The sequence below is a fragment of the Nicotiana tabacum genome, chromosome 19 (assembly GCF_000715075.1).
Source record: "Nicotiana tabacum cultivar K326 chromosome 19, ASM71507v2, whole genome shotgun sequence".
NCBI classification, from domain to species: Eukaryota; Viridiplantae; Streptophyta; class Magnoliopsida; order Solanales; family Solanaceae; genus Nicotiana; species Nicotiana tabacum.
The window spans coordinates 90,894,211-90,918,561 of record NC_134098.1 but is presented as its reverse complement, the minus strand read 5'-3'; the positions used below and the strand labels follow the sequence as shown (position 1 = coordinate 90,918,561).

General features: G+C 38.8%; 1 pseudogene; it reads right to left on the bottom strand.

The window, feature by feature from the left end:
• Nucleotides 1-289: 289 nt before the first annotated feature.
• The window catches only part of LOC142173591 (uncharacterized), a 66,884-nt pseudogene continuing 42,822 nt past the window's right edge, over nt 290-24,351 (bottom strand).

The following is a 24,351-nucleotide window of genomic DNA, read 5'->3' as shown; positions in this document are numbered from 1 at the left end:
TACTTATTAAATGAAAAATAAGAGTGATTTAGTCAAATACTCTTTATGATTAATGTTAAACAGTATTCTTAGTACGTGTGAAGAAGAATTTAATGACAAATGAAAAGGACCTAAGGGAGTACTACTCATTGAGTATATAGATGTTACTCTGCCGTCTTAATCGAAAGAACATTACTCTGAGATAGATTGACACGCGGATTCATAGAAAAAGAAGCCTATAACAAATTTAAACGTTACATGTTTCTCATTATTGACGCATATAATTCAACAAGAAATAACATGAGAAGCATTTAATTTAGATACGAGCTCGAATTGTTCGTTCCAAACCAACAACAGGTGTGTTAGCAAACTCCCCAAATATTATGTCTTCCTCCAATGCACGTATCGTCTCTGAAGAAAGGCAAATCTCAAGTATCATGCTCCCTTCTTCTAGCCCTGGTGACACAGTTATTTTCCCCTCTAACATATTTCCCATGCCACTCCTACGTGCGATTGGTTTTCCCCAGCCAAAATCATACTTATAAAAATCGAATCGCGGAGAGTTATGCAGCATTAAGTAATTGCTAAGTAAATCTCCCAATTTTGTTATCTCAGGGTCATTCATCCAATTCTCGTATATACACTTCAATATTTCATGATCATGCGCAAAAATCATCTCATTAATTTGTAAAGCAGCCCATCATTATATAATGATTAATTCGTGCTCGAGTAGCTCCCCTGTTTCCAATGTTTCTTTCAGATAAAGGAGGATTCAGTCTTTCCCTCATGTTAATGGATACCTCAAAAGTAGTCTCTTGGTTGTGAATCTAGGGGTGTTAAATGGACGCGTTGGGTCGATTTTGGACGGGTCAAAATGGGTTAAGTTAATAATTTGACCCGTCCAAAAATTACTTAGGCTAAGATGGATTGGGTCAAGATAGGATAAAATTCGGGTCATAGCCCAACCTACCCAAATTTTATTAAGCTTTATTAATATGTGTTGTTTTCTTATAAATTGTATAATTACTAAATAATTATTTTTCTTTAGTTACGGTCATATATAACATATCAACCAAAAAAAAAATTATTTCTAAGATATTTTGACAGAGTTACTCATAGATCAATTTAGGCTAAAAATTAGTGTCCGGAACCAAAGTGTGGTTCTTTTGGACTCAAGAAACACAAATAGGTTTAAAAAAACTAGGCACCATTTTATATATAGCGCGGTTATTCATCGCACTATACCTTAACGGCAGTTTTATCCGTTAAGGTATAGCGCAGTGAATAACCGCGCTATATATAAAATGTGGCCCTACCAATAATTCATCTGCACTTAACTGACCCACCAATAATTCATATGGGTATAAAGCCTATTATGCATGCGCTATACATCAAATAATTGTACCCCCGAACTGATTTTTTTCTTATTTAAGGAGATTCAGAATTTGGTAAAAATCCATTCACGATCCTTCAAGACTTCCGAAATATTTGTTCGTTAAGTTATTTTGCATTTTGTCATAATGTCAGAATAGCAAAATATTAGGGTTTCATTATATTGGGAGGGGGGGAGGGGAGGGGGGGGATGAGGTTGTGGCGGAGAACAATTCAGTACGCTATGATTGTTCTCCATAGTATCATGTTAAGTTGGCACTTACAATGGGGTACGATAGATTGATATCGTTGTTATATAAAAAAATGAGTGTGAGCAAATATTCAGTGAATATTAAAGTAACCGAAAAATATCCGTATTCTGTTACTCCGCAAGGGGTTGCTTGTTATGCTAAGTTTAACATCGAAGACGATGAAACTCTGACAGATTTTTTGAGGACTCCGGATGAACATCGGGAACTTCTTGTGATAAAAATATTGGAAATGTACGTCAAGGCTGAAAACGTTCGCAATAATATCCCTCAATCATCGGGTGGTTATTTTGGAATATTTTAGCCAAACAGGTTTCGGGTGAAAGAGTTTGGCCTGATCAAAACTTATCTCTGTCGCGCCCCGTTTTCTCGCGAAAACGGGTTTAGACGTGTGACAACTCTTTTAAAGGAAGGTAATTAAAAGAGAAGAGTCGCCACCTAACGATTTTTAAGGTGCGATAGGGCACCTATTTGCAAATAACTCTGTTTGACTAGTCAATGCCACCAAAGATCGGGTAAGGGCTCAAATTACCTCAAAGAGAAGGTGTTAGGCACTATTCGAGGTTCACAACTGTGGTTCCCGACCGAATTTTACACCATGTGGATTATATGATTAAACTAGGCGAGCATATAAGTAAAGAAAAATATGAAAGTTGAAAGTCCTATTATAACATAAACCAGTGTAAAAATTATTAAACTATATGAATAATTGACACAAGTTTTAAAGATCACAAGGATTGCAACTGCGTCGGTCTGTATATAATGACTAAATCCTCTTAGCAACCATATAAGGGGAAGGGGGGAGGGGATCCTAAATTTTTTAGTCTAAAGAATCACCCCGTGCAACATAAATAATATTTCGCAACTCCTTTTAGGTAGGAGTTGCTCATATTATTCAAGAGTAAACTGATTCAGAATTAGCCTAAAAAACCTTAGACATAAGATTTAAGCGTAAGAGTCTAATAGAGTCATAGACAAGAATAAATAGAGCGTAGCCTTCTCATGAAAAGTTTCAACATGAAGGCTTAATGAAGACAACATAACAAAACAGGTTTGAACAATCACTTAGTCGAGAATGAGAAAATTTTAACGCGCTGAGTATCAATTACAATACCAGAAGACTTATGGTGAACAAAATATGTCACCTTCACACCAGACAAACATCAAACCTTATGCTAGTTGGTCACATATATGGAAAAAGTGTTGGTTATGGTATCTACTCTAAAGGTCTCAATTGGTACTTAGGAACACAAGATTGAACAAGTCAGGAACTCAGTAGATTTACAAATAGCATGGGAAAGGATCATAGCTAACATGAGAATTCCATAAAGATAACAGGTTGGGTATGAATACCTCAACAGGAATTAGAACACATTCTGGGCATAAGTTAGTTATCATGATAGTACAGAACAAGGCAAAAAGCCAAACTCAGAATAAGCAACAGGTATGAGTAACATAATGATCATTCAGGTTGGACACAATTAAGGTTAGCATATTAGGCTAAGCATTTAGGCATGACTTGCAGAAAAATAGCAAATTAGGCATAAAGGATTCAACATGAAGAGAGCAATTTCGAGCAGGAACATAGTCTCACAAAGGGGTTTCAGTGCAAGAAATCAAACGAAATTCAACAATCATCAATTGGGTTTCAATTACGAATCAGGCATGCGTCATGAATCAACTTAGCTTTACACATATGAGTTAACATCAAGACTTGCATAAAATTGAAGCTAATGGAACTATAATGTAATGCTGAAATAAGCAGAATTGTATATAATATCAAAATTAACTCAGAGAAATCCAGATAACACTAATGCACATAACATAATCACAAACAGAAAGAAGTAAAATTACGAGGGTAAAGGGCACTAACCAGTTGCAAACAAACGAATAAAGAACGAAAAACTCAAAATCTCAGGAATAGCAACAATTGCAAAAGAGTGATGAAAAATCCCAAAACCTCTAGCGCTTCAGAGTTCACAAGAGTCTCGAAACAGACCCCGAGCAGTGCTTGCACTGGAGGAAGATTAACAGAATACGGTGGCCTTGGCTTTCAGCCGGCCAAAAGATTGAGCCTCAGAATAGTGTAAAAGAAGAAAGAATAAGAAAGACAGTAGTAATTTTAGCGATTGGAGTCTCCGTTTAAAGGGGAAATTGGGGAGGGGTTTATATAACATCAAAATTAAGTACCCAAACAAGGAAAGACAGTCGATGAAACACAAATAAGGAAAATATAGCATGCAAAATCGATTAGAATCAATTTAAGAAGAAACATGCAAACTCTAATTTAAAACGAAGAACAAAAATGGTAAAAAAATCTCACTGAATCAGACCCATAGAGTCTGGTGATGAGTGTATATAGACAAAATATTATCTAAGTCTCGAAGATTGAGGACGATTGTTCATAACTCAGGGCCTGATATTTGCCAAGAATAGGCGAGTACTAAGTAATATTAAGAGCGTGTGAGTAGTGGCAGGGTAATGTAAATAAGGTAAGTAGATCGTAGGACTCTATAGTATAACCGGATTCGGAGAGATTTTTTTGATTCGGAGAGATTTTTGGGGGGTAAGACAGCTAGGGTTCGTAGAAGATGAGAGCGTGTGAGGGCGGCTGGGAAAAGAAAATGGTCTCTAGGGTTTGGGGTGGGGATATAAGGAGAGTGAGGCTTTTATTTCGAGCCGTTGATCATTTGAGATCAACGACCAAGATTAAAAGGAAGGTGGGACGGGTTGAATAAATGGGTCATGACCGGATTTTAAAAGGGGTCATTTGATTGGGCTGCTGAAGAGAAAAAATGAATGGGCTAAGTGTTTGGGCCTGTAATTTGGTCCGAAATTAGCCTTGTATTGGGCTGTAAATTAAATATGTAATTTTTTTAAAAATAATTTATAAATAATAAAAATATTACTCGTGCAGTAAAATAATTAAAAATAATAGCTTAAAATTAAAAATATAAAATGCTATTTTGGCACAAATAATGTAATATAATGTAATTATGCCTAGAATATAGGCTATTATTGCAAAATTATGCAAATAGCTCAAAAATATAAATATGATTATATGCAAATGAAGTAAAATATTATAAAACATGTATAAGGGTGCAAATAATAAATTTGGACGATTAAATCATCACAAAATAATTTAAAGGGGTAATTAATTGCATATTTAAGTAATTAAAATGCAAAAAAAAATCAATTTTAAAGCTTTACAAATTATAAAAATTATAGAAAATACTTGTATAACTCTTGTAAATTACGTAATGATGTAAAAATGATATTTTGAAAGTATATATACTATTTTAAAATATGAGGGCAAAATTGGGTATCAACAATCTCCACAGGCGAATGAGGAGCGGGCACATAATTTCTCCCCAAGTTTACATAATCCACAAGCCGAGTGGTAAACTTCAATTTTCCTTTGTAATCGATGTTTATTTTTATGTATTGAATTTGTATTAACACTCATATATTCCACAGGGGATACCGGCCAGATATGAATTTTACAAGTTATGAACCAACAGACAGTTGGAATATGCCTAGTTTTGGTGTGTTGAATCATGGTGGTCCATCCGGGAGTCATCACCAACCGGATAATGTGCATCATGGGATATCAACACATTATGATTTGTAAGTGAAGTGATAAAGTCTATATGTAATATTTGGATGAATTTGAGAAACTCATTATTTTATTGGTTATGTAGTAAAAACGAGCAACTTGAAGCTCTTGTCCTTACTCAATTGCCCAAAGGCGACATATTTAATCAGGATCTGGCAGATGCGTAGAGTCAGGAAGATGATAGTGATTATGACAACAATGCTGACGAGTCTGGAGAAGACACATCCTTCCCTGATGAGGGTGACGGTGATGAGGACGAGAATGATGAACCTGATTTGACCAGGGAGCATGCTCCACTTCCTGTTAGACCAAGAGTGTACGAGTCCTATGTTCCATTTCATTCAAGGGATGTTCCCTACCTTGATCAGTTGCCAAGTATGCCGGATGTCGATGCCTTCACAAGGGATCTTGACGAAATTCGGACAGCAATGTGGGATGAATCTAGAGCAACGGTGCTGTCAAAGGGCATGATTTTTGCTGATAAAATGCGCCTAAGCAGGGCGATGCGAATGTACAGCATAAAAGAGTGTCGTGAGATCGTGGTTCATGAGTCATCTTCGAAAGTATACAAGGTTATTTGTCGTAGATGGTTTCAAGGTTGTAATTTGATGCTGCGTGCGAGAAAGTTGAAAATAAATATATTAATTGTGGGGAAATACATTGGCACCCACAATTGTGAAATGGACACATTCAGTGGGAATCATTTTAACTTGAATGTTAACTTGATTTCTCTTGTCTTGATTCCACACATTGAAGCGCCCATAAGGTACAAGATCAAAGGGTGTGTAACATTTGTCCACCAGGTATATGGATGTACCATTACCAAAAGAAAGAAATTTCTCGGGCGTAAACGTGCGTTTGAAATTGCTTATGGTAACTGGGATAAGTCGTTTTCCGCTCTACCCTGGTATATGGATGCATTGCAACACTTTAACCCCGGGACTGTTGTTGAATGGAAGCTTGAGCGGAGTCCGGGAATACCAGAACATATATTCAAATATGTGTTCTGGGCATTTAAACCAGCAATTGATGGTTTTCTGCATTATCGGCCGGTAATATCCATAGACAACACTCATGTCTATGGAAAGTATGATATTAAGTTATTGATCGTCACTGTTGTAGATGCTAATGGAAGTATATTTCCCCTAGCATTTGCTATTTGTGCCAATAAAAGCCAAGAGACGTGGACATTGTTTTTGAACCACTTGAAGGAGCACGTTGTCAAACAACGTTCAGGTATTTGTCTAATATTTTATCGGCATGGCAGTATTTTAAGTTCTGTACAGAATCTGTGTGCATAGCAAGAACCGTATACCTACCACCATTACTGTGTTAGGCACTTGAAGGCCATCTTCCATAGGGCTTATCCGAACATGGACTTGCATGATTTAATGTGGATAGATGCAACAGATCACCAAGAGTGTAAATTCAGGAGGCGAATGGAATTGATTAGGCAGGAAGACCCAGAAGCCTATCGTTGGTTGATGCGACATGAGGTTGACAAGTGAACTTTGCATGCGTATGGTGGTAGAAGATGGGAAAATTTTAACTACAAATGTGTCAGAGTCTTTCAATGGGTTATTGAAGTCTACACGTGGATTGCCAGTCACTGCCATGGTGCGAATGTCATTCAAGCAGATGGAATAGAGGTTTGTTGAAGGATCTAGAGGTGCATTGTCATTGATGGAAAGAGGTGTTGAATTTATGCCACAACCAATGAAATGATTTGAGAAATATAGGAAGCGAACACAGTGACATTCATTTTTGCAGTATTGCAGCGAGCGAAATATTTTTGAAGTTCGTACTGGTCTGCATCACAACCGTGGGAATAATACACACACCGTCAATGAAGCTAGAAGATTATGCTCCTGTGGAAAATGGTCAATCTATCACTTTCCATGCTCATATGCCATGAAGTGCTTTCTACATACAGGTTTCGCGGCAACGAGGTACGTTGATAAAGAATATAGTGTTGCTGCATACTTAAACACCTAAAGTGGACAGTTGCAGCCAGTGGATGCTGAGTATTATTGGCCGCCGGAACCATTTAAAATAGTGTGTAACAAGGATTATTTGCGTCAATGGCAAGTGCAAAAAAGAACGCGTATACGGAACCAAATGGATGTTGGTGATACCGTTTATGCGCATAAATGTGGCATATGTTCCCAAACAGGACACGACCGCCGTAAAAGTCCTTTAGCTGGTTTGGGAAGCGGTGGTAATTCAGCTCCAGGTGGTAGTTCATTCAATGTGCCCAATTATCAAGGATAAACATAGTGTTTTATTGGAGTAATTTTGTTGTACTAAATTTATGTAAATGTTCAGGTTGCAAAATGTATCAAATAAAATTATGTTTCCAATGGGGTTGAATCTAATTGATATTTAGAATTAAAGATTCAATACAACAATTCAACATACACCCCAAGGAATAAAAAACAATTGTCATTCGCCATTATCGTCGCTGTCTGGCACTATTTCATTGTCACCGTCTTCATCTTCTTCGTCAACATCTTGTATGCACCCTTCGGGACCAAGGGCATCATAATCTAGGCCCCAGTTGACACACATTTCTCGTATTTCATCGCTATCATCAATAAGACCACTTGCTTGATTTCTACAATAATATGGGACTCCTACGTCCAACATGTGTGGTAGAAACTTAGGTAGTCCCTCCCACCCGACAACTATTGGGAAACCATGATAATAATTGTCTCTATGCAATTTTTCATTTTCTAATAAATCCTAGTACTGATCATCCGTTCCTTCCAGGTAGTTAAGATCATCCATTGCATGATGAATAACAAGTGCCTTTTCCATCTCTAGAATCTCCTTCATCAAATGCCGAATCACTTCTGGTTCATCTTTGTGTGTGTTTGTTTGGAAGATTGCAGACAGTGCTTGTGGCACAACAAGCCCATGCCAGTGACATAATACTTCATAATCACATCATTTTGAGTAAAGGGGAACCCATTGTAGTTTTTCGCCCCAAATTTGCATACCTTCAAGCTTTGTAGAATGCGCTTCGCCCTCAATAATGTTCCCTGCAACTTTGAGATCAGTGTGTATATTGATAGGATTATTTTCCAAGGGACGCAGAACACCATACCACTTATCATCAACCAAATCAGCATAGCAACCTAGCATATTTTTTTAAGGTAGGGATCGATTGTGTTATGACGTGTTCCATTTGGATCTTTTGAACTACCTTCACCTTTTTGTCTCTTCGTAAACCACTTATTAAATGTTAGTGGCATTTCTGAATTAGATACTGTTCTGGTTCTTCAAATGGTATTTGAATATAGATCTCTTGGTTCAACTTAAGAAGAACTAAACTGCATGTCGAACTGTAAGAAAGCGAAATATAACGCCTCACCAATATGCGTTATGTGTATTGTCATGTCGACCTGAAAAAGCTGCCGGCCTGAAAAAGTTATTGACATGAAATGCTGGACCCACTTGTACCCGAATGAATCATTATCACACGTAATATAGCGCCTCACTAATATGCGCTATGTGTATTGTCATGTTGACCTAAAAAAGCTGTCGGACTAAAAGTGTTGTTGACATGAAATTCTGGACCCACTTGTACCCGAATGAATCATTATCACGCGAAATATAGTGCCTCACCAATATGCGCTATGTATATTGTCATGTCGACCTGAAAAAGTTGTCGGACTAAAAAAGCTGTTGACATGAAATGCTGGACCCACTTGTACCCGAATGAATCATTATCACGCGAAACATAGCGCCTCACCAATATGCGCTATATGTATTGTGATGTCGACATGAAAAAGTTGTCAGACTAAAAAAGCTGATGACCTGAAAAAGCTATCGTACTGAAAAAGATGGACCCACTTGTACCCGAAATAATCATTATCACGCGAAATATAGCGCATCACCAATATGCGTTATGTAACCTAAAATCACTCTTAGCTTCCTATAAAAATCTCACGTATTTTAGTTATTATTTGCGTCGTAATGAAACGAATAGAAAAACTTTCCATTAATTTTCCATTTTCGAGCATTACGACATGTTTGGACGCAATTACGTACCAAGGTGTTACTGTGGCAAACGTGCGATTTTGAAGCCATGTTGGTCAAATTGCAATTTGGTGCGCAGACGTTGGATGTGTAAACAAGTTGTAAGTTTTATTCTTGGAAGAATTGTTTGTTAATACTTTTTTATAACATATTAATTAATAGTCTTGTATTATTCTCTCATTGGTAGGACGAAAAGAAATGTAGTTTTGATGAATGGTATGATGAACCCATTAATCAGGAATACTACAAATCATGTTTGCTAAACATTTGGAATCTGACCGGTGAATACGAACTCCAAATCGTGAAACTACAAGAACAACTTGCGGCATTGCAGGAGAAACTAAAAGAGGCAGAAGAAGAAAAAATAGGTTGGAGGAGAAATTTAAGTGGTTGAAGCACAGAATAATGGGCGATAGTGACTAAACAAACACATTGATGTGTTGAGTGTAGTATTTTACTTTTATGTTGTACATGTCATGTATTATCTTTAATTGGTAACGAATTTAAATTTTATGTTAAACTGTCATTTTTTTTGTGTTGAAGTGTTAAACTAATAAATATCTCGAGAAATAAAAACACATGCGCAAATTATGTAAAACATAAATAATGTGGTTATTATATATTTAATGTCATATATACAAATAATAATAAATGTCAATGTGTCCCACATAGTGTATGCTTTAAAGCATTGGCTGGCCTGAGGCGCATCCCATCCCGCCCGGCTACACTATCAGGATCATCCTCATCACGTAGCCTCTTTATCGGAGGATGCGCTGCAGCATGTGTCACGCCCCAAACTCGGGGAGCGCGACCGACGCTCAACCGAGTAAACCCGGCCGAGCAAGCCTATTAGATTTTCTTCTACCCAAACTCATCCATGAATAAAGAGAATACGTATTTTCGTTAATTAGACAGTAAGATGATCATGTCTACAATACCAATTCATTACCATTAGTTACTCCATTAATAAGTCTCAAAACACACACACACCTCTTCATGGTTCAAAGTGGAACAAGTGATTTGATTTAATCACAACACAACTTGTTTAACATTTCCAATACCCATACACAACTCACACACAGTCTATAGAGCCTCTAAAAATACCAAAGAGTACAATAATAGTGCCGGCAATAAAGCTCCGGCTATACCTCAAAACACGATAACACATACAAAATAAATATGCACAACCCCGGAATGAGATGGGGATCACCAAGTCAGCTGGGAAGAATGAGCACTCCTATCACTGGTCAGTATCCTCCACTGTGGAACCACCTACATCCATTAAAGATGCAGTGCCCTCGGTAAAAGGGACGTTAGTACATGTCGAATAGTACTAGTATGAAAATCAAACACCAATTTAAGAACTCAGAAATACAATATGAATATGATGAATCAAGGCGACAATGGAATAGCATAGATAGCCGTTTAAACCAAAGCAAACTTATCAAGAGCTATCATTAACATTTATAGAATTTAAGGTGAGATCCTCTGTAACCATTTTCACACAAAGCGGACCCTCCGCCTCACCCCAATATATATATATATATACGGGTGGAAATGCTTCAACGATACCAGTACCTATACAAAACGGCCATGTCGCCTCACCCCAATATATATATGTGGGTGGTGGTACAACAATAATACCAAAATCATACACAAAGCGGCCCTGCCGCCTCACCCCAATATATGCGGGTAGAGGTGTAACCCCAATCACAATCTCTACACAATTTGGCATAATAGTTTTCCACATAAATCACGACTTGGAATCATAACACGTAGATACACAATCTATAGTTTGGAACACATCCTCGATTTATAATATAGTATCATGAGAGCATTTGAAACACAAATTAAACATATATTTTTGCCACAAAAATTATTCGGAATACTCAACTTGTAATAAATATCTTGGAACTTACAAGGATATTGGGGTTCCAATTCTTAAAGAAGAGTTTAGCCAACATACCTCAATTGAACTTCCTTAAACACTAAAATGTTCCGGAATTCTTAGCAAATTCAATCTATTTTAGAAATTTAACAAGTTGAACCAAAGTTAGAAAGATGATCATGGTTCTAGCTCATTTGAGCATTTTATCAAACACTAAGTATGCATTAAGGTTTCAAGGTCCTTTTATGGAGGATTCCATCATCCCACAACACATTCCTTACCATTTTTAGTTCAACAATCTTCCTAAACCCCTTTGATAAATACATGCATATAAAATAAACAACTCTCATGCCCAAAAATTATCTTGCTAATTACCCATTTTCAGATAATATCAAAATTAGGGATTAGAGTGTAGAATCTTACCTCTAGGATGAAAACCTAGTGAGTTTTCCTTGTTAATCTTCAAAGATTTGAGAAAGAATTGAAGGACAATTTGTTGAAGATTACTCTCTCACTCTAGGGCACTTTCTTAATCTAAAAATGTCAAATTTTAGCTCAAAAATGGCTCATTGCGTCCATTTAACTAAGTAGGGTCGGGTTATAAAAACCCAAAAATGAAGCTCCAAAATAGGGACCGCGGAATGGATATGCGGTTCGCATATCGGCCGCACAATTTGGTGCCACAAATCAGAAAAAAATCTGTATGGGTCTGCGGTAGTTATGAGGCCCGCAGACCTGTTCTGCAGTCGCATAATGCACCGCAGAACTGGTCTGCGGTCGTATAATGCACCGCAGACTTTCGCCCAAACGTCCTCACCCCTGCTTCATTCTGCGACCATTATGCGGTCCGCAGAGTGATTCTGCGGCTGCATAGTGGGCCGCAGAAATACATTTTTCTGCCCAAATTTTTCCTTCACTTTCCAGTGCATTGTTCAGCCCAAAAAGTCTGATCCCTCAATTATGTAAGCCTAGTCCGGCATGATGAAATATTATCTTTCTTTTGCAAAATTTTCCGGGGCCTTACAACATGATCGTCGGTAAGGCTGGCAGACTCGGTAGAAGCGGCCGTCGGGTCGGTAGTAACCTACAAAATAATAAGATATTTTACTATATGAAATAATAATTACTAACATACGTGTTAGGAAAACCTTTTTTAGATAGTCATACCATGGTCTTAGCGGGCTCCTGTATAAGATCATCCGTCTCCGGCATCTCAGTATCGCACAATGCGGCCTCCTGAATAATATCTAAAAACGCTTTAGATATTACTTACTAATCAATGAGATAAAAACAAATAGAAATAACAGTAATACAAACAAACCTGCGCATGAGTAGCACCCTAAGGCTCTGTCGGAACATCAGGGTGCACTGTAGTAGATGAAGTATGTGCTAGATCCTCAACATCCCTCGGTGATGAGCATAACTCAGTCGTCACCCACTATGCACCTCTCGTGTCGGACGAGAATCAACAACCGTCGATGGCTCTGGGGGATCAGGAAAATACTAATCCCACTCCTGTCGAGTAATGGCCATGCCCACGATCAATAATGGAGCTGACGGGGTCACCTGCGAAGTCCCTGGCGACAACTGAAGGCTGAATGATGGCATGTCATGATGAGCATCGTGTGGCTCAGGGTGGTCACCCGGCTGATCATCTCTAATATCGTCCATGGGTGCCTCAACTCCCCCTTACTGGGGACCCTGTCCTCGCCGACCATCACGACCTCATGGGATACCCCTTCCTCTCTGCCCATGCCTGTCACGTCTACCACGTTTAGGCTCCACTGGTGGCCCATGATGGTACTCCTCTAGCGGCACATAAGCAGCCTCGTATCCTAAGCGCTCATCATCTCGGTCACGTCTCAATGTCTCGGCAACAAGAATAGTAACCCCACGGCCATACCCATGCAAAGGTACCGCTCCCTCGCCGGTATACTGCAATATCTACTGTTCCAACTGGTAGAACTAATGTAAGCCAATAGCTTGCATAACATGTAAACTATTAATTACGTAAGGATAATGTAACATTATAAGTAAGTATAACAAATAACATACAAGTGCCTCATGCCTCCCGACGTATGGAATGTATCGAACTCCAGCGAGATGAATGGGGTTCTCGACGAGAAGTCGGGTAACACTGCTATACCAACCCATATACCCATGCTCGCCATCCGTACGCTCAGGTGCAGGGGGTGGAGGAATAAGGTCATACCTCTGGTCCCAAACCTCAATCTGGGCCTCTAGCCAGGCCAAGTATGTCTGGTCAACCCTGGAACGATCATCCCGCTAGTAATGTGTCCTAATCCAAGTGGGCAGAATAGGTACAAGATGCGGTTGACCAAACTGGCAAAGGCCTCGCTCGGCGGCATGATGCTCGACAATATCGAGACCTATCAGCAGGACGGAAGAGCTCCACATAGCTCGGCCGCGGGAGCAATAATTGGGCAAACCAGCTATGAGCGCGTCGTTATATGGCCCTCTATATGAAATATTAATTAAACACAGGAATCGTCACTAAACACAACAAATATAAAGCCAGGCCAAGTAAAGTTAAGTATACATGTACCTGCATGCCTTCAAGCAAATCCAACAAATCCCTGTAATAGGGAAGATGATGTCGAGCCTCGAACTCGCATCCGTAGCCTCGCCTATCAACCTACCTCCAAGAAAAAGGGAGAAACGGTGGAGGTGGTGCATCCGGAGCCATCGGTGGTAGAGGTGGATGGAACAACAGGAACCGCTCCCAGGCCCAGACCTAATATAGATTGTGGACGTAAAATTTAAGGTATTGTTTTTACTATGTATGGTATTGTCACGACCCAAAATCTAACTAGTCGTGATGGCACCTAACCCAACCCGCTAGGTAAGCCAGTTAACCACTAACCAATTCCAATAACAATAAATAAAGCAATTAAGTAAAGAAATTATCTGAATCTTATACATTCCCCAAGAACTGGTAGTACAAATCATGAGCTTCTAAAAATAGATTTTACAAAGCGAAAATGAAATAAATACATCGTCTGTTTGGAAAGCACATAAACAGAGTTTTATAGATCTAAGGCTACCACAAACAAGAGGCAGCTACAACCGGGACACATGTACATCTTCAATCTAGCTCCCATCGAACACAGCAACATCAGCAACCAACATCTACACGCAAGGTGCAGAAGTGTAGTATGAGTACAACCGACCCCATGTACTCAATAAGTAACAAACCTAACCTTAGGTTGAAAGTAGTGACGAGCTAACAGAAAGGTCAGGTCCAACACCAATATTCCACAACAGTTCATAACAACATAGTACAATAACAAAAGAAGAATCTCAGAAATAAAAGGCTCAGTTCGTTCACAGTGCAGAAAAATAGGCATTTCTTTTCAAGTATCTCAGTCTATATCCAAATCTTTTACCGAAAAGCCAATATACGAGTAAGTTTGAAAACTGTGATTTTCCTCAAACTCCTTTCAACAAATAGTAAGATGTTTCCTTTTTAGATAGCATGAGGAAAGTACTTCTCTATGCCTACATGTCAAGATACAGGTAAAATCATAAATGTCCCCAAAACTGGGTAGCAGAAGGAAATGCACCTCTATGCATGTATCTCAAGTACGCATGTCAAATACAATGCATATCGATGATGAGCTCATGTACTCATACTCTCAGAGTACTCAATCTCACTGTCTCGCATTCTCTCTCACTATGCTCAGCATACTCAAACACTCAGCATTGTACCATACCCGCTGCGGCGTGCAACCCGATCCCTATTTATAGTCGACTGCGCTCACTAGGGGTGTGCAGACTCCGGAGGGGCTTCTTTCAGCCCAAGATCTATAATCCACACGGACAACTCACGTGCTGCACGGACAACTCACGTGCCATAATATCAATATCTAGAATCGCACGGACAACTCACGTGCTGCACGGATAACTCACGTACTATAATATCAACATCTGGAATCGCATGGACAACTTATGTGCCGCACGGACAACTCACGTGATGTAATATCAATATCCTCACAAACAGGCCACCGACCTCACTTAGTCATCAATCTCTCCAGTCTCACTCACGGGCTCACAAAGTCATGAAACTAGACCGACCACAATGATATGACGTATTAATAAATAACTGAGACTGAGATATGATATAAATGCATGATTATGACTTAGTACGAAATATCAATGAAATCAGTGAAATGACAGTAAGAAACAACCACTATGGGTCCAAACAATATGGGCATAATGCCTAAACATGATATCTAGCATGATTGATAACTTAACTACTTTATCACACGGTGAAAACACGAATATCAATAAAGTAGGACCACTACACAGTGCCATGGAAATAATAGAGTCCCAATTCACATGGTTGATGACGTCCAAATCCACTATTAAAAAATAAATGGACACGGTCGCATGCAATATAATTTACCCAACTATGAGTCGGGGTCGAATCCCACAGAGAACAATATGTAGGCGATTAGGAATGTAAGAGAATTATCACTTCTTATGAAATTCCAAACACTTAGAATTTGGTGGTGAAAATATTATAGCTAAATGCGAAAATGTAAACTAAGCTAGAAAGCAAGTAAAATGATCAATGGCTACAAGCATGGATGCATCGGGATTTACACTCAAGTAACGATCCAATGTATTTCACGATTTTATAAATATGAGCGAGTTTATGTTAATTAGCCTCGGGTAATAATTCTATATTAGCTTCTTCCGAAGACTAACAAGACTTCCTAATTGAATTATCCCTAAAATAATTAAGAGATTGGGCACACCCGGATACGACTACAAGTAGTTCAATCCTATCCCTAGGTAGAATCTATAAAGTGAGGGTTAAAGCCTCAAGTTCTTGTCAATTAATCTTTCCCAACCCCAAATAATCTTTCTCAAAATTAATTCAAAGTTAATGGGTGAGTCCTAGGGTTAGCTAATCCCTTTGTAAACATTAAAAAACAAGAATAATTAAAGAAATAATAACTCACTTCATAATAAATAAAAATCGTTCAATACATAAGCACAACAAGATATTTAATCCACACTTTAAATATGAATATTCTCATAAACAAGATTCAAGTGTTGGAAAAAATACTACACACTTATATATTCAATACAAAGCAAGAAAATGAAGAACCGAGCATAAATGAGTAAGAAATTCTCAACCAAAAGCTTCAAATCTTCAAGACCCAAGTGTGTGTGCAAGAACCTTAGCTTCAAAACTTGTCTTCTCTAGTCTAGGAACTGAAAAATAAGCCAAAGATTCCCTACAAAATGAGCTAGGTTGTGTATTAAATGATTTGGGGTCAAAATCGTGAAATTCCAGAACTGCCCAGTTTCTCCGCCCAGTTGTTCTTCGCGTTCGCGACTATTCCTTCGCGTTTGCGAAAGCTTGTTGCCTTCAACATCGCGTTCGCGTTTATACCTTCGCGTTCGCAATGGTTAGCTTCCTCCAGTATCGTGTTCGCGAAGGTTGGCTTCTTCCGGCTTCGCGTTCGCGTACAACACTTCTCGGTCGCGAAGGTTTGTTGTCCTGATGTTTCGCGTTCGCGTCTAACCCTTCGCGTTCGCGAAGGGTAATTCACTGGGCAGTATTTTGTTTGCATTTTAGCTCCTTTTTGACTCGTTTTCACGTGGTTTCTTCGAACGCGAAGGGTAATTCACTGGGCAGTATTTTGTTTGCATTTTAGCTCCTTTTTGACTCGTTTTCACGTGGTTTCTTCACCATCACTCCTAAATCACTTGATACCTGAAATATGCCAATAAACCTCAATAAATGCCTTAGTTTCTCAACAAAATCATACAAAAGCCTAAGTATCAAGATGATATAAGTTGGTAAAATACCAACTTATCAAACCCCCAAACTTAAACTATTGCTTGTCCTTAAGCAATTCAACAACTAAGAACATCCTTCAATAAAATTATCAATTAAGCTCAATGTTATACCGAACATCATTTCAAGTCAAAAAGGTTTACGTTAAACACAACCTAGTGACTTCGGTTGGTTCAAACAATTAATCCAAAGCATAAGAATCGCCAACAACTTCTCACAAATTTCATTTCAATTCAAGTGCTCAAACACCACTTTAATCAAAGTAGCAACCAAGTCATGATACTAAAGCTTCAAAATTTGCCTCATTATCACAAACAATTTTCTTTTGTTCATTCCTCCCAATTGGAGATTGGATTAAGTTCACAACTCAAAATTTCATGTGCCCTCACACTTAAGAGAGAATCCTGACTTATAAATTGCAATTTAAACACAAACGGGATATCAAATGGAAAGAATTAACTCTCCCTCTCACACAAAGATATTCAAATGCACAAAAGTAGTGCCATAGGCTTGCCCTTCATGTATTTATCCACTTATGTAGACACACTTTGTTCAAAATCAAGTAGGACTTAAAGGGTTGTAATGTAGGTTATTGGCTAAGGTAAGGCACAATTTGGATAAGAGTGACTCAAAACCTCCCTAAGCACTAAAATTTGCAATAATTAAAGCACACTTCCTTCAAAAATATTTTCCATCCTTTCTTCACTTTTCATTCTACACCTAATCTTCCCTTTATTCACAACTCCTTATTTTTCCTTCCTTTTTTTTATTATTACCTTTCACCGTTTTAAGCAACTTCCATATCACAACTTTTGCAACCTTCACCCCCAAACTTAGGCTTTTAGCCTACATTTACATTCTCAAAGTACTTAGGAAGGTAGGATGCCAAAAGAAAGATCAATAAAGAATGAAGGGTTCAAGCTTGTAACATGGTTGCCAAGGAAAAGGTTTAAAGTCTCAAAAGGGGTTGGCTAGGGAAAATATGCAAGGGTAGGAAATTTAAGGCACAATAACGGTTCAAGGAAGGCCTAAAATTATTTTTAAACCCAAGTTAATCTAGGATTTCTCCTTGAAGCACATTCCGGGCGAGTTCTAGACTACAAATGATGCAAAAGAACTTCACAATAAGTCTCACCACACATGGAACATGAAAATTCAAGTGGAATACAAATCCAAAATCCAATTGAAACCAATGAACTCAAGTAAGTCACATATAGCCTAAGAAGCTATTTAGTGAATCAAAGAGCCAAAAATTGAGTCTAAAAGTCATGACACTGATATTTACCTTAATCATTTTTCTTTTTCAAAGATCAAGAATTCATATGCCGAGGTTTAAATCATGTTGGTACCAAACAAGCCACATGTTGGTTTATGGACAAAAAGATCACACCCAATAACCAATTTATTCACTACTAGCTACTAACTAAAAAAAAAGAAACAAATATTTACCTAAAAGCAAGCACTGAGACGAGACTAATCCCTTAAGAAAGTTGTCACGCCATCCAGCATAGGGAAATGTCACCCGGTTCGACACAAATTATTTTCTTGGAAAAGAACCGCGACATAAAAAAACCAAGGATTTTAATTAATACTACTACAAGTAAATAAAGTAGCAAAATTAATGCTAACATGCTAGAATTAAACTTCAAACTATCACTAATAAACTACTACATCAACCAATCTACACAAGTTACCACAAAAAATAATCATGCTCCAATTACATCATCACATGTAAATGAGTCAACCCCAACCTAGAGTGTTGCACTGTCCTCAATGCAACTAAGCAAAACAAGATAAAATGAAGGAGGTGCTCCCTGAAACTGCATCACTTAGAGCTGGAGGTGGTGGGAAATTTGAGCTCCAAATCCTCATCATCATCGTCCTCTGATTCATGTGAGCCACAGAATGAACTCAGCTTGTGCATCATTTTGGACATAAATTTGCTTTTCTTTTCTCATGCTCCTTGAACTTTCTCTGCCGCTTCTCAATCTTCCCTTGCCGGCGGCTCATATTTTCCAACCTGTTGTTCATGGCCTCCATCTTGCCCGTTATTGATTTTTGCTCTTTGACCACGTCATCCAGGGATAGTGGGGTAGCAGTGCCAGTAGATGTGCTAGCCCCAGGTGGGCCAGTAGGAAGGCCAGCTATGAGCTGCCTAATGTGTGCATCTACTTCGTGTATCTGACTGGATAAGTGACGCATAGTGTGAGGGTCGGGCTGGAGTGGTACCATGGGGTCAAATGACCTTGGTGCAGGTGTAAAGGATCCAACGGTATCGGTGGTGGCCTCAGAGAACTTCCCAAATGAAGAGGATGCCACATTAATTCTCCTCTTTTTCTGCTTGTCACTGGGTCCCCTTTTCAGCAAAGGATGGATCATCGGCTTTCCCGGACCTTTCTCAACATCATTTGGGCATTTTAACACCCCAGCCTCATAGCATAGTCGAGTGATCAAGGATGGGAAGAATAGGCTCTTGGACCTCCCATGGGTGGCTTCCTCGATTTCTCTAACAATGTGCTCCCCCACGTTCACAAGTAGCCCATCCATGATAGCAGCAATTATCAGTGCCCTCTCTGGTGTCACATCAGTGTTATTTGTAGAAGGCAAGACTCTTGCACAGATAATAGAGAGCCATGTCTTTGCCTTAGCCCTGAAATCATGAGAATCAACTCCCTTGTGCACTGTTATCCACTTCGGGGACACCCCATCATGTAAATTTTCCACTAACCACTGGTTTCCTCCTGCTTTAACTCTGTCTTTGCAGACCTCATTATCAGCATTGGGAAGACAATAAATTCCGTTGATTACCTCAGGGCTGAAATGGACTTGCACACCCCGCACAGTAGTAACTAAGGTACCTTGGAAGTCGGTCCTCAAGGCGTTTGCATAAAATTCCAAAACTACTATGTGATTGGCATCATTTGGTTGCTCGGCAAAACAAATCCACCTGCTTTATACCAATCTTGTGTAAAAGACCGACATTTTAGCTTCAACCTTTTCCATGTTTATGCCTATTTCCCTGACGATGGTCTTTGACAAGAGTCTATCATATTTCCTCTCACATGCTGCAGATAGAAACCAGTCATGATCAAAGGGTTCCTCTTGTTCAACTTCAAGGACATGTTCTTGCGCAATTTCATTGTGTTCCGGATCCATTTTATGCCCAAGGTACCTACAAAATAGACCAACAATGTCAAAAGCTCATATATACACTTAAAACAATGTATTAGGAAGTATTTAGGTCAAAGAAATGGGCGAAAAAGGTCCCGGATAGAGCTTTGCAAAGCTACTATTTGTTTTCCATTTTTGGGACTGCCAGTGATTGCTCTTCGCGTTCGCGAGAAGACAATCGCGTTAGCGAAGAGAGATTTTTTTCCCCAGATTTAGACCTTCGCGTTCGCGATCAGACAATCGAGTTCGCGAAGGTCAAAATATTTTGCCCAGGAATTTGGCCTACGCGTTCGCGAGCAGACCATCGCGTTCGCGAAGGTCATCTTCTTCGCTCAGGCCTATTTTCGTTCAGGCATTTTTTCAAACAGTTGGGATGCCCTCTTTTCTATGTTCATTTTATAGACCATTGAAGCAAAAATCTTGCCCAAATTTTCTTCAATAAAAAGACACTCACACTCAACCAATCTCACCCAGCAATAACAACAAATTTCAAGAACAAGCTTGGCAATTAATACTCAAAATTTGAATCCTAAAAACCAAACAACCATGGTTGTTCTTCTATTGTTTTACACCAAGAAAGAGAAGAAAGATTTAAGAGACAAGAGAGGAAATTACATAACTAGAAAATGATGAGGGAGAATCGCAATGGACTTGAAGAATATGGGGAGTTTGAATTTTTGGGATTTAAGTAGTAGGAATTGTTCTTGATCCAAAAAGGATTAAACGTCCCTTTCTAGTGTTATTTTTGAACTTTAAAACTTACCTGACGAGTCGCGTTCACGAGGGCCTTATCGCCTACGCGAAGAGTAAAAAGTGCCAAATTGTCGCGAACGTGATGAGTTCACCGCGGACGCGAAGGGTTAAATTTTCATAAACCTTCACGAAAGCATAGGTCCATTGCGAACGCAAAGCATTGCGTCTACAGTTTCCAACAACTACTGGTTTTTGGCTGTCCGGTCACCCCGACCTACTCAAATTAACTCCAAAAATTCTAAAACTTGGCAGATTAGTCAAAATAATATACTAAGCTATTCTAGAAGAGAAAAATTAAAAAATGACCAAAACAAATTGAAAACGATGGGTTGCCTCCCACCAAGTGCTGCATTTAATGTCGTGGCACGACGCGAATCAACTTTACCACTTTTCTCGCCACTTGGACGATATGAATTGGGCACCTAACTTAGAATCAAGTTTGTGACCACGAGCGATGGGGGTGCTAAGTAGATGATCAAGCCAAGCATTAACTTCTTCATTTTGTACTTCTTGGCTTTCATGTGAGGAATGTCATTTTGCTTCCTTGTACCTTCAAACTGTAAAATGTATGGCCTTTGTCTTTCCTCCTCGCATTCTCTTATTGACTCGTGTAGTTCAATTCCCATATCACCACATAATTCTAATGTTGAGAAATGCTTGAAATGTGACCTCAAGCCTCCAAAGTGCAATTCTTTCTGGATTTTGACATCCTCTTGGTCCCCCGAACTAGAGTCCTTTTCAACCATCTCTTCAAATTTTTTAGTTGACTCTAATTCCATATTTTTCTTGGCATCACTAATGCTCATGGAGTCGGTCGGCGGATGTTCAATTCTTGATTCCTCAAAATAAATCTCACTTTCTTCCTCGGAGTTGGACTCTTCTTGACCTCTTTCCACACTTTCAAATTGATAGGCATAATGAGCCTCAATCAATGATTTCATTTGATCTTCCAAAGTGCGGATAGTCTCATCATTTCGATGTAGTGCTTGTTTTAAGTCCTCGAGTGCCAAGCTTTGCTTCTCCTCATTTTCAAGAACGGCCTCCAACATGAGCATCATCCTCTCATTTTTAGCATTTGAGAGTTCTTCTTGTTTTTGATCAAGTGCCAAGGAAGGATCTTCTTGGTCTTGGCTATCATTCACTTCCGAGGCTTTTTGGACCTCTAAAGCTTCAAGCATTTCTCCCATTTGTAAGTTCAACCTTTCAAGCACCAAATCATTTTGGAGACTATTTTCCAAAAGCTCCTCCAAATCATTTTGCTCTTTGTTTCCTCCTTCAAGTAGGCATTCTAACATGAGCTTAAACTCTTTCATTTTGACCATGCTCAATTTCTTCCACTTTCATATCCCTATAATTTTTATCACAAAAAGTAGAATCATCATAGCGGGGGCTTGGAAAAGGGAAGGACAAATAAGCATAATTTTTCCAATGACCATTTTGACGGCCACACTTATCTTAAATACTCCACCCATGGGTTTGAGATTGTGCGCACAATCCACCCCCGGGAGAATTTAAACAATTTTGCCACGAGTGTGGTCCTTCACAATAAGGACAAGGGTCATCAAAGTATGAACAACTACCATCCGACCAATTTTCATTATATGATGACATTTTTTTTAAAACTAAGAAAATAAACAAGAAACAAACAAGAAGATAAACAAAGATAAGAAAATATTACACAAATATTCATAAGTTTGGACCAAAGCACTTACGCTTACTTCTCAAATAACCTAAATTATGCCAACTTGTTCCCCGGCAATGGTGCCAATTTTGATGACGTCCAAATCCACTACTAAAAAGTATATGGACACGAGCACATGCAATATAATTTACCCAATTATGAGTTGGGGTCGAATCCCACAGAGAACAATATGTAGGCGATTAGAAATGTAAGAGAATTATCACTTGTTATGCAATGCCAAACACTTAGAATTTGGTGGTGAAAATATTATAGCTAAATGCGAAAATGTAAACTAAGCTAGAAAGCAAGTAAAATGATCAATGGCTACAAGCATGGATGCATCGGGATTTACACTCAAGTAACGATCCAATGTATTTCATGATTTTACAAATATGAGCGTTAATTAGCCTCGGGTAATAATTCTATATTGGCTTCTTCCGAAGACTAACAAGACTTCCTAATTGAATTATCCCTAAAACAATTAAGAGATTGGGCACACCCGGATACGACTACAAGTAGTTCAATCCTATCCCTAGGTAGAATCTATAAATTGAGGGTTAAAGCCTCAAGTTCTTGTCAATTAATCTTTCCCAACCCCAAATAATCTTTCCCAAAATTAATTCGAAGTTAATGGGCGAGTCCTAGGGTTAACTAATCCCTTTGTAAACATTAAAAAACAAGAATAATTAAAGAAACAATAACTCACTTCATAATAAATAAAAATCGTTCAATACATAAGCACAACAAGATATTTAATCCACACTTTAAATATGAATATTCTCATAAACAAGATTCAAGTGTTGGAAAAAATACTACACACTTATATATTCAATACAAAGCAAGAAAATGAAGAACCGAGCATAAATGAGTAAGAAATTCTCAATCAAAAGCTTCAAATCTTCAAGACCCAAGTGTGTGTGCAAGAACCTTAGCTTCAAAACTTGTCTTCTCTAGTCTAGGAACTGAAAAATAAGCCAAAGATTCTCTACAAAATGAGCTAGGTCGTGTATTAAATGGTTTGGGGTCAAAATCGTGAAATTCCAGAACTGCCCAGTTTCTCCGCCCAATTGTTCTTCGCGTTTGCGACTATTCCTTCGCGTTTGCGAAGGCTTGTTGCCTTCAACATCGCGTTCGCGTTTATACCTTCGCGTTCGCAATGGTTAGCTTCCTCCAGTATCGTGTTCGCGATTATACCTTCGCGTTCGCGAAGGTTGGCTTCCTCCGGCTCCGCGTTCGCGTACAGCACTTCACGTTCGCGAAGGTTTGTTGTCCTGATATTTTGCTTTCACGTCTAACCCTTCGCGTTCGCGAAGTTTAATTCACTGGGCAGTATTTTGTTTGCATTTTAGCTCCTTTTTGAATCTCTTTCACATGGGTTCTTCACCATCATTCCTAAATCACTTGATACCTGAAATATGCCAATAAACCTCAATAAATGCCTTAGTTTCTCAACAAAATCATACAAAAGCCTAAGTATCAAGAGGAGATAAGTTGGTAAAATACCAACTTATCAATGGTGCATGCACACACGCCCGTCACCTAGCATGTGCGTCACCTCAATACCAATCTCATAACACGTATTTCGGGGTTTCATACCCTCAGCACTAGGATTAGAAGAGTTATTTACTTCGAACAATCTAATTCCAACACTGAGCAAGCCAAGCGATGCTCCAAATGCCATCACGCACGTTCCGACCTCCGAACGGCTCGAAACTAACCAAAAACAACTCAAATACATCAAACAATGCT